The sequence below is a fragment of the Oncorhynchus masou genome, unplaced genomic scaffold (assembly GCF_036934945.1).
Source record: "Oncorhynchus masou masou isolate Uvic2021 unplaced genomic scaffold, UVic_Omas_1.1 unplaced_scaffold_1380, whole genome shotgun sequence".
In the NCBI taxonomy this organism is placed as follows: Eukaryota; Metazoa; Chordata; class Actinopteri; order Salmoniformes; family Salmonidae; genus Oncorhynchus; species Oncorhynchus masou.
The window spans coordinates 1-12,500 of record NW_027003713.1 but is presented as its reverse complement, the minus strand read 5'-3'; the positions used below and the strand labels follow the sequence as shown (position 1 = coordinate 12,500).

At 43.2% G+C, this 12,500-nt stretch overlaps 1 pseudogene; it reads right to left on the bottom strand.

The window, feature by feature from the left end:
- LOC135530559 (multiple epidermal growth factor-like domains protein 11) overlaps positions 1 to 8,883 on the bottom strand; it is a 73,173-nt pseudogene extending 64,290 nt beyond the window's left edge.
- Positions 8,884 to 12,500: the final 3,617 nt, after the last annotated feature.

The window sequence follows — 12,500 nt, the reverse complement described above, 5'->3', positions numbered from 1 at the left end:
CACAATAATCATGTACATTACTTGCTATTCCAAAACATATTCAGTAAATTACACTGAAGAGAAATGAATGGATCAGCAGAACGGCCAAATCAAAAACCACTCCACATTGCATTATTCATTTGTCAAGTATTTTACATTTCTGGGGGCTTAAACATTCATCCTTTTTGATATCGTGAACGGTATCGATCTTCTCTCTGTGAAGTTTCTAGAAAGTAGTGAAAACCAGTGTTCTGACTCTGTAATGTCCCCCTCGAGCGCTGAATTAAGAAGCCCTTTGCATATTCATCAGATTTCCCTGTTGCTATTAGTCCACTTTCTCAGCTACAGATGGTTCATTAGTGGTTTCAATTCAAACCACTATCTTTATTCATGTAAATATGAAGATAAACCACAAAAAAAATGCAAGTTATATGACAATGTGTGTACGTTGTCATGAGAGCACAACATTAGTTAGACTGTAGGGGGGTACTACTGCCTGAGTCACCAGTCCATCCATCCAGACATTGACAGTCACCTCTCACAGGACTGTAGGGGGGTACTACTGCCTGACTCACCAGTCCATCCAGCCAGACAGAGACAGTCGCCTCTCACAGGACTGTAGGGGGTACTACTGCCTGACTCACCAGTCCATCCAGCCAGACAGAGACAGTCACCTCTCACAGGACTGTAGGGGGTACTACTGCCTGACTCACCAGTCCATCCAGCCAGACAGAGACAGTCACCTCTCACAGGACTGTAGGGGGTACTACTGCCTGACTCACCAGTCCATCCAGCCAGACAGACAGAGACAGTCACCTCTCACAGGACTGTAGGGGGTACTACTGCCTGACTCACCAGTCCATCCAGCCAGACAGAGACAGTCACCTCTCACAGGACTGTAGGGGGTACTACTGCCTGACTCACCAGTCCATCCAGCCAGACAGAGACAGTCACCTCTCACAGGACTGTAGGGGGTACTACTGCCTGACTCACCAGTCCACCCAGCCAGACAGCGACAGTCACCTCTCACAGGACTGTAGGGGGTACTACTGCCTGACTCACCAGTCCACCCAGCCAGACAGCGACAGTCACCTCTCACAGGACTGTAGGGGGTACTACTGCCTGACTCACCAGTCCATCCAGACAGACAGACAGAGACAGTCACCTCTCACAGGACTGTAGGGGGTACTACTGCCTGACTCACCAGTCCATCCAGCCAGACAGACAGAGACAGTCACCTCTCACAGGACTGTAGGGGGTACTACTGCCTGACTCACCAGTCCATCCAGCCAGACAGACAGAGACAGTCACCTCTCACAGGACTGTAGGGGGTACTACTGCCTGACTCACCAGTCCATCCAGCCAGACAGAGACAGTCGCCTCTCACAGGACTGTAGGGGGTACTACTGCCTGAATCACCAGTCCATCCAGCCAGACAGAGACAGCCACCTCTCACAGGACTGTAGGGGGTACTACTGCCTGAATCACCAGTCCATCCAGCCAGACAGAGACAGTCGCCTCTCACAGGACTGTAGGGGGTACTACTGCCTGACTCACCAGTCCATCCAGCCAGACAGCGACAGTCGCCCCTCACAGGATCACAGCCATCGGCATGGATACAGTCACACTGCTCTCGACACTGTTCTCCATACGTGCCCTCCTGAAAACAGCATTACACCAAAACATTACATTACACCGAAACATTACATTACACCGAAACATTACATTACACCAAAACATTACATTACACCAAAACATTACACCAAAACATTACATTACACCAAAACATTACATTACACCGAAACATTACATTACACCGAAACATTACATTACACCGAAACATTACATTACACCAAAACATTACACCAAAACATTACATTACACCAAAACATTACATTACACCAAAACATTACATTACACCAAAACATTACATTACACCAAAACATTACATTACACCAAAACATTACATTACACCGAAACATTACATTACACCAAAACATTACATTACACCAAAACATTACATTACACCAAAACAGTACATTACACCAAAACATTACATTACACCAAAACATTACATTACACCAAAACATTACATTACACCAAAACATTACATTACACCAAAACATTACATTACACCCAAACATTACATTACACCAAAACATTACATTACACCAAAACATTACATTACACCAAAACATTACATTACACCAAAACATTACATTACACCGAAACATTACATTACACCGAAACATTACATTACACCGAAACATTACATTACAATGAAACATTACATTACACCGAAACATTACATTACACCAAAACATTACATTACACCAAAACATTACATTACACCGAAACATTACATTACACCAAAACATTACATTACACCAAAACATTACATTACACCGAAACATTACATTACACCGAAACATTACATTACACCAAAACATTACATTACACCAAAACATTACATTACACCAAAACATTACATTACACCAAAACATTACATTACACCAAAACATTACATTACACCAAAACATTACACCAAAACATTACATTACACCAAAACCTTCCGTTCATATACTGTATATAGGCTTATACGTTTCAGATAGTCCTCTCTCTCTCTCTCTCTCTCTCTCTCTCTGTCTCTCTCTCTGTCTCTCTCTCTCTCTCTCTCTCTCTGTCTCTCTCTCTCTCTCATGTACATATCTACCTCAAATACCTTATTATTATCTATCCTGATGTCTAGTCACTTTACCCTGCCTTCATGTACATATCTACCTCAAATACCTTATTATTATCTACCCTGATGGCTAGTCACTTTACCCTGCCTTCATGTACATATCTACCTCAAACACCTGGTACCTTTGCACATTGATCTGGTACTAGTACTCCCTGTATACACAGTGCATTCATAAAGTTTTCCTCATCAATCTAAACACACTACCCCATGATGACGAAATGAAAATAGGTTTTTAGACATTTTTGCAAATCTGATGCCTTATTTACATACGTATTCAGACTGTTGCTATGAGACTCGAAATTTGAGCTCAAGTGCGTCCTGTTTCCATTGATTCATCCTTGAGATGTTTCTACAACTTGATTGGAGTCCACCTGTGGTAAATTCAATTGATTATTTACATGATTTGGAAATGACACACACCTGTCTATATAAGGTCCCACAGTTGACAGTGCATGTCAGAGCAAAAACCAAGCCGTGAGATCGAAGGAATTGTCCATAGAGCTCAGAGACAGGATTGTGTCGAGGCACAGATCTGGTGAAGGGTACCAAACATTTCTGCAGCATTGAAGGTCCCCAAGAACAAAGTGGCCTCCATCATTCTTAAATGGAAGAAGTTTGGAACCACCAAGACTCTTCCTAGAGCTGGCCGCCGGTCAAACTGAGCAATCGGAGGAGAAGGTCCTTGGTCAGGGAGGTGACCAAGAACACGATGGTCACTCTGACAGAGCTCTAGAGTTCCTCTGTGGAGATGGGAGAACCTTCCAGAAGGACAACCATCTCTGCAGCACTTCACCAATCAGGCTTTCATGGTAGAGAGGCCAGACGGAAGCCACTCCTCAGTGAAAGGCACATGACAGCCCGCTTGGAGTTTGCCAAATGGCATCTAAAGCATGGTGATGGCAGCATCATGCTGTGGTGATGTTTTTCAGCGGCAGGGACTGGGAGACTAGTCAGGATCGAGGCAAAGATGAACAGAGCAAAGTACAGAGAGATCATTGATGAAAACCTGCTCCAGAGCGCTCTGGTACCTCAGACTGGGGTGAAGGTTCACCATCCAACAGGACAACGGCCCTAAGCACACAGCCAAGACAACGCAGGAGAGTCTTCGGACAAGTCTCTGAATGTCCTTGAGTGGCCCTGCCAGAGCCCGGACTTGAACCCGATTGAACATCTCTGTTAAGACCTTTTGCTTTGTCATTATGGGGTATTTGTGTGTAGATTGATTAGGGGGGGGGAACAATTGAATCCATTTTAGAATAAGTCTGTAACGTAACAAAATGTGGAAAAGGTCAAGGGGTCTGAATACTTTCCAAATACACTGTAGCTCCACAGTGATCTGGTACTGGTACTTCCTGTATATAGCTCCACATTGATCTGGTACTGGTACTTCCTGTATATAGCTCCACATTGATCTGGTACTAGTACTTCCTGTATATAGCTCCACATTGATCTGGTACTGGTACTCCCTGTATATAGCTACACATTGATCTGGTACTGGTACTTCCTGTATATAGCTCCACATTGATCTGGTACTGGTACTCCCTGTATATAGCTCCACATTGATCTGGTACTGGTACTTCCTGTATATAGCTCCACATTGATCTGGTACTAGTACTTCCTGTATATAGCTCCACATTGATCTGGTACTGGTACTCCCTGTATATAGCTACACATTGATCTGGTACTGGTACTTCCTGTATATAGCTCCACATAGATCTGGTACTGGTACTCGATCTATACCGAATCAAATCAAATGTGATTAGTCACATGTGCCGAATACAACAGGTGTAGTAGACCTTACAGTGAAATGATGAATACAACAGGTGTAGTAGACCTCACAGTGAAATGCTGAATACAACAGGTGTAGTAGACCTCACAGTGAAATGATGAATACAACAGGTGTAGTAGACATTACAGTGAAATGATGAATACAACAGGTGTAGTAGACCTTACAGTGAAATGATGAATACAACAGGTGTAGTAGACCTCACAGTGAAATGATGAATACAACAGGTGTAGTAGACCTCACAGTGAAATGATGAATACAACAGGTGTAGTAGACCTTACAGTGAAATGCTGAATACAACAGCTGTAGTAGACCTTACAGTGAAATGATGAATACAACAGCTGTAGTAGACCTTACTGTGAAATGCTGAATACAACAGGTGTAGACCTCACAGTGAAATGATGAATACAACAGGTGTAGTAGACCTTACAGTGAAATGATGAATACAACAGGTGTAGTAGACCTTACAGTGAAATGATGAATACAACAGCTGTAGTAGACCTTACAGTGAAATGATGAATACAACAGCTGTAGTAGACCTTACTGTGAAATGCTGAATACAACAGGTGTAGACCTCACAGTGAAATGATGAATACAACAGGTGTAGTAGACCTCACAGTGAAATGCTGAATACAACAGGTGTAGTAGACCTCACAGTGAAATGATGAATACAACAGGTGTAGTAGACCTCACAGTGAAATGCTGAATACAACAGGTGTAGTAGACCTCACAGTGAAATGATGACTACAACAGGTTTAGACCTCACAGTGAAATGATGAATACAACAGGTGTAGTAGACCTTACAGTGAAATGCTGAATACAACAGGTGTAGTAGACCTTACAGTGAAATGATGAATACAACAGGTGTAGTAGACCTCACAGTGAAATGATGAATACAACAGGTGTAGTAGACCTCACAGTGAAATGCTGAATACAACAGGTGTAGTAGACCTCACAGTGAAATGATGAATACAACAGGTGTAGTAGACCTTACAGTGAAATGCTGAATACAACAGGTGTAGTAGACCTCACAGTGAAATGCTGAATACAACAGGTGTAGTAGACCTCACAGTGAAATGATGAATACAACAGGTGTAGTAGACCTCACAGTGAAATGATGAATACAACAGGTGTAGTAGACCTTACAGTGAAATGATGAATACAACAGGTGTAGTAGACCTTACAGTGAAATGATGAATACAACAGGTGTAGTAGACCTTACAGTGAAATGATGAATACAACAGGTGTAGTAGACCTTACAGTGAAATGCTGAATACAACAGCTGTAGTAGACCTTACAGTGAAATGATGAATACAACAGCTGTAGTAGACCTTACAGTGAAATGATGAATACAACAGGTGTAGTAGACCTCACAGTGAAATGATGAATACAACAGGTGTAGTAGACCTTACAGTGAAATGATGAATACAACAGGTGTAGTAGACCTCACAGTGAAATGCTGAATACAACAGGTGTAGTAGACCTTACAGTGAAATGATGAATACAACAAGTGTAGTAGACCTCACAGTGAAATGCTGAATACAACAGGTGTAGTAGACCTCACAGTGAAATGATGAATACAACAGCTGTAATAGACCTCACAGTGAAATGCTGAATACAACAGGTGTAGTAGACCTCACAGTGAAATGCTTACATACCAGCCCCTAACCAACAATGCAGTTTAAAAAAATATGGCATAAGAAATAAGAAATAAAAGTAACAAGTAATTAAAGAGCAGCAGTAAAATAACAATGGTGAGACTCTATACAGGGGGCACCGGTTAGTTGAGGTAATATGTACATGTAGGTAGAGATACTAAAGTGACCATGCATTGATGACAACAGAGAGTAGCAGCAGTGAAGGGGGGGTGGCCATAGTCTGGGTGGCCATTTGATTAGATATTCAGGAGTTTTACTGCTTGGGGGTAGAAGCTGTTTAGATGCCTCTTAGACCTAGACTTGGCGCTCCGGTACCGCTTGCCGTGCGGTAGCAGAGAGAACAGTCTATGACTAGTGTGGCTTCAGTCATTGACAATTTTTAGGGCCTTCTGACACCGCCTGGTACAGAGGTCCTGGATGGCAGGAAGCTTGTCCCCAGTGATGTTCTGGGCCGTTCGCACTACCCTCTGTAGTGCCTTGTGGCCGGCGGCCCGAGCAGTTGTCATACCAGGCAGTGATGCAACCAGTCAGGATGCTCTCGATGGTGCAGCTGTAGAACCTTTTGAGGATCTGAGGAGCCATTCCAGATCTTTTCTGTCTCCTGAGGGAGACTGTCGTGCCGCCTTCACCACTGTCTTGGTGTGCCTGGACCATGTTAGTTTGTTGGTGATGTGGACACCAAGGAAGTGGAAGCTCTCAACCTGCTCCACTGCAGCCCCGTCGATGAGAATGGGTGCGTGCTCTGTCCTCCTTTTCCTGTAGTCCGCAATCATCTCCTTTGTCTTGATCACGTTGAGGGAGAGGTTGTTGTCCTGGCACCACACTGCCAGGTCTCTGACCTCCTCCCTGTAGGCTGTCTCATCGTTGTCGATGATCAGGCCTACCACTGTTGTGTCTTCTGCAAACTAAATGATGGTGTTGGAGTCGTGCCTGGCCGTGCAGTTATGAGTGAACAGGGAGTACAGGAGGGGACTGAGCACGCAACCCTGAGGGGCCCCTGTGTTGAGGATCAGCGTGGCGGATGTGTTGTTACTTACTCTTACCACCTGGGGGCGGCCCGTTAGGAAGTCCAGGATCCAGTTGCAGAAGGAGGTGTTTAGTCCCAGGGTTCTTAGCTTATTGATGAACTTTGAGGGCACTATGGTGTTGAACGCTGAGCTGTAGTCAATGAATAGCATTCTCACATAGGTGTTCCTTTTGTCCAGGTGGGAAAGGGCAGTGTAGAGTGCAGTAGAGATTGCATCATCTGTGGATCTGTTGGTGTGGTATGCAAATTGGAGTGGGTCTAGGGTTTCTGGGATAATGCTGTTGATGTGAGCCATGACCAGCCTTTAGAAACACTTCATGGCTACAGACGTGAGTGATACGGGTCGGAAGTCATTTAGGCAGGTTACCTTACTGTTCTTGGGCACAGAGACTATGGTGGTCTGCTTGAAACATGTTGGTATTACAGACTCAGGAGTTCTGACACCGCCTGGTATAGAGGCGTAAGGGAGATGTTGAAAATGTCAGTGAAGACACTTACCAGATGGTCTGCGCATGCTCGCAATACATAATCCGTCTGGCCCTGTGGCCTTGTGAATGTTCACCTGTTTAAAGCCTTTAGCTCAGTGCGGATGTTTCCTGTCATCCATGGCTTCTGGTTGGGGTATGTACGTATGGTCACTGTGGGGGCGACGTCATCGATGCACTTATTGATGAAGCCAATGACTGATGTGGTGAACTCCTCAATGCCATTGAAGGAATCCCAGAACATATTCCAGTCTGTGATGCAAAACAGTCCTGTAGTTTAGCATCTGCATCATCTGACCACTTTTTTATTGATCTAGTCACTGCTGCTTCCTGTTTTAATTTTTGCTTGTAAGCAGGAATCAGGAGGATAGAATGATGGTCAGATTTGCCAAAAGGAGGGTGAGGGAGAGCTTTGTATGCTTCTCTGTGTGTGGAGTAAAGGTGGTCCAGAGTTTTCCCCTTCTGATTGCAAATTTAACATGCTGATAGAAATGAGGTAAAACTGATTTAAGTTTCCCTGCATTACAGTTCTCGGCTACTAGGAGTGTCGGCTCTGGGTGAGCGTTTTCCTGTTTGCTTAGGACGGAATACAGCTCATTCAATGCAGCCAACCTCTGACTGTGGTGGAATGCAAACAGCTACGAAAAATAGCTCTAGTCCTGTGTATTGTATTTTATTCCTTTTGAGTTACTATATTCTGTATCGTTGGGAAGGGCTCGTAAATAAGCATCTCACGCTAAAAGTCTACACCAGTTTTATGGGGCGGATGTGACCAATAACATTTGATTTGTTTGATCTCTCTCTCTCTCTCTCTCTCTCTCTCTCTCTCTCTCTGTCTCTCTCTCTCCCTCTCCTTCTCTCTTTCTCCTCTCCTCTCTCTCTCCTCTTCTTCTCTCTCCTCTCTCTCTCTCTCTCTCTTTGTCTCTCTCTCTCTCTCTCTCTCTCTCTCTGTCTCTCTCTCTCTGTCTCTCTGTCTTTCTTTCTCTCTCTCTCTCCTGCTCTCTCTCTCTCTCTCTCTCTCTCTCTCTCTCTCTTACTCACGGGACAGGTTGTGTCACAGTACTCGTCCATCCAGCCGGGGGCGCAGGTACAGGTTCCATTGCCCGGGTCACAGGCCGCCCCGTTGGCACACAGGCACGTCTGATTACAGTTCAGACCCCAGGTATCACTGGAGCACGGGATGGTACAATCCACACCCTGCCAACCTGGAGAGGACAGGAGGAGTGGGAGGAAGGGTGGCGAGAAGAGAGGGGAACAAGGGTAGAAGGAGAGAATGAGGAAGAGGAGAGAGGGAACGAGGGTAGAAGGAGAGAATGAGGAAGAGGAGAGGGGAACGAGGGTAGAAGGAGAGAATGAGGAAGAGGAGAGGGGAAAAAGGGCAGAAGGAGAGAATGAGGAAGAGGAGAGAGGGTAGAAGGAGAGGATGAAGAAATGAAGAAAAGGAGAGGGGAACGAGGGTAGAAGCAGAGAATGAGGAAGAGGAGAGGGGAAAAAGGGTAGAAGGAGAGAATGAGGAAGAGGAGAGAGGGTAGAAGGAGAGGATGAAGAAGAGGAGAGGGGAAAGAGGGTAGAAGGAGAGGATGAAGAAGAGGAGAGAGGGTAGAAGGAGAGGATGAAGAAGAGGAGAGGGGAAAGAGGGTAGAAGGAGAGGATGATGAAGAGGAGAGAGGGTAGAAGGAGAGGATGAAGAAGAGGAGAGGGGAAAGAGGGTAGAAGGAGAGAATGAGGAAGAGGAGAGAGGGTAGAAGGAGAGAATGAGGAAGAGGAGAGAGGGTAGAAGGAGAGAATGAGGAAGAGGAGAGAGGGTAGAAGGAGAGAATGAGGAAGAGGAGAGAGGGTAGAAGGAGATAATGAGGAAGAGGAGAGAGGGTAGAAGGAGAGAATGAGGAAGAGGAGAGAGGGTAGAAGGAGAGAATGAGGAAGAGGAGAGGGGAAAGAGGGTAGAAGGAGAGGATGAGGAAGAGGTGAGAGGGTAGAAGGAGAGAATGAGGAAGAGGAGAGAGGGTAGAAGGAGAGAATGAGGAAGAGGAGAGAGGGTAGAAGGAGAGGATGAAGAAGAGGAGAGGGGAAAGAGGGTAGAAGGAGAGAATGAGGAAGAGGAGAGGGGAAAGAGGGTAGAAGGAGAGGATGAGGAAGAGGAGAGGGGAAAGAGGGTAGAAGGAGAGAATGAGGAAGAGGAGAGAGGGTAGAAGGAGAGAATGAGGAAGAGGTTCCAGTTACCGGTCCCTGAAAGATTCCTCAATTCTGAAATCACAACATTTTTGACAAAATCAACAATGCTTCTCTGCATATTATGTGAGGGCTTGTAAATTCGACCAATCAGCACACTATTTCAGCATAAAACTGACCAATCAGCACACTATTTCAGCATAAAACTGACCAATCAGCACACTATTACCTCATAAAACAGTCACATCATCGCACTATTATTGCATAAAATGGACCCATCCCCGAAGAGGGTTCGCAATTTCAACCAATCACCACACATTTACCTCATAACATGGTTCAATCAAACCAAACGTCATCTGTTTCCCTTGTCATGGCATTTTGTCAATGTCAGAATTGTAGCAGATAAATCCAACAACTGTGCTGAGTGACTGTATGAATGAGCTCTTCAGGAATACAGAACAGATCTATACTGCAGATCTACAACTTCACTCTCTACACTGCAGATCTACAACTTCACTCTCTATACTGCAGATCTACAACTTCACTCTCTACACTGCAGATCTACAACTTCACTCTCTACACTGCAGATCTACAACTTCACTCTCTACACTGCAGATCTACAATTTCACTCTCTACACTGCAGATCTACAACTTCACTCTCTACACTGCAGATCTACAACTTCACTCTCTACACTGCAGATCTACAACTTCACTCTATACTGCAGATCTACAACTTCACTCTCTACACTGCAGATCTACAACCTACTCTCTACACTGCAGATCTACAACCTCACTCTTACACTGCAGATCTACAACTCTACACTGCAGATCTACAACTTCACTCTCTACACTGCAGATCTACAACTTCACTCTCTACACTGCAGATCTACAATCACTCTACACTGCAGATCTACTTATACACTGCAGATCTGTACTCTATACTGCAGATCTACAACTTCACTCTCTATACTGCAGATCTACAACTTCACTCTCTATACTCTCTGTACTCTATATACTCTCTATACTGTACTCTATATACTCTCTATACTGTACTCTATATACCCTCTGTACTCTATATACTCTCTATACTGTAATCTATATACTCTCTGTACTCTATATACTCTCTATACTGTACTCTATATACTCTCTGTACTGTACTCTATATACTCTCTGTACTCTATATACTCCCTATACTTTACTCTATATACTCTCTGTACTCTATATACTCTCTATACTGTACTCTATATACTCTACTCTATATACTCTCTATACTGTACTCTATATACTCTCTGTACTGTACTCTATATACTCTCTATACTGTACTCTATATACTCTCTGTACTGTACTCTATATACTCTCTATACTGTACTCTATATACTCTCTGTACTGTACTCTATATACTCTCTGTACTGTACTCTATATAATCTCTGTACTGTACTCTATATACTCTCTATACTGTACTCTATATACTATATGTACTGTACTCTATATACTCTCTATACTGTACTCTATATATTCTCTGTAATCTATATACTCTCTATACTGTACTATATATACTCTCTGTACTCTATATACTCTCTATACTGTACTCTATATACTCTCTATACTGTACTCTATATACCCTCTGTACTCTATATACTCTCTATACTGTAATCTATATACTCTCTGTACTATATATACTCTCTGTACTGTACTCTATATACTCTCTATACTGTACTCTATATACTCTCTGTACTGTACTCTATATTCCTCTGTACTGTACTCTATATACTCTCTGTACTGTACTCTATATAATCTCTGTACTGTACTCTATATACTCTCTATACTGTACTCTATATACTATCTGTACTGTACTCTATATACTCTCTATACTGTACTCTATATATTCTCTGTAATCTATATACTCTCTATACTGTACTATATATACTCTCTGTACTCTATATACTCTCTGTATTGTACTCTATATACTCTCTGTACTGTACTCTATATATACTCTATACTGTACTCTATATACTCTATGCTGTACTCTATACTCTCTATACTGTACTCTATATATCTGTACTGTACTCTATATACTCTCTATACTGTACTCTATATACTCTCTATACTGTACTCTATATACTCTATACTGTACTCTATATACTCTATGTATTGTACTCTATGTACTATCTTTACTGTACTCTATATCCTCTATGCTGTACTCTATATACTCTCTATACTGTACTCTTTATACTCTCTGTACTGTACTCTATATACTCTCTGTACTCTATATACTCTCTGTCCTGCAGCACAACTTCACTCTCTGTACTCTATATACTTTCTGTTCTGTACTCTATATACTCGCTGTATTGTACTCTATATACTCTCTATACTGTACTCTATGTACTCTCTATACTGTACTCTATATACTCTCTGTATTGTTCTCTATGTACTCTCTTTACTGTACTCCCCACCAACAGCCCCAATGGTCAACAATATAATGAGCCCAGACAAAATACAGTGAAATACAAAGTAACTCAGTCCATAACATACAGACAAAACCCTGACAAACCCTGACAAACCCTGACAAACCCTGACAAACCCGATAAACCCTGACAAACCCTGACAAACCCCGTGCTCAACCAAAATCACATCTCGCTCTACGCTCCACCCT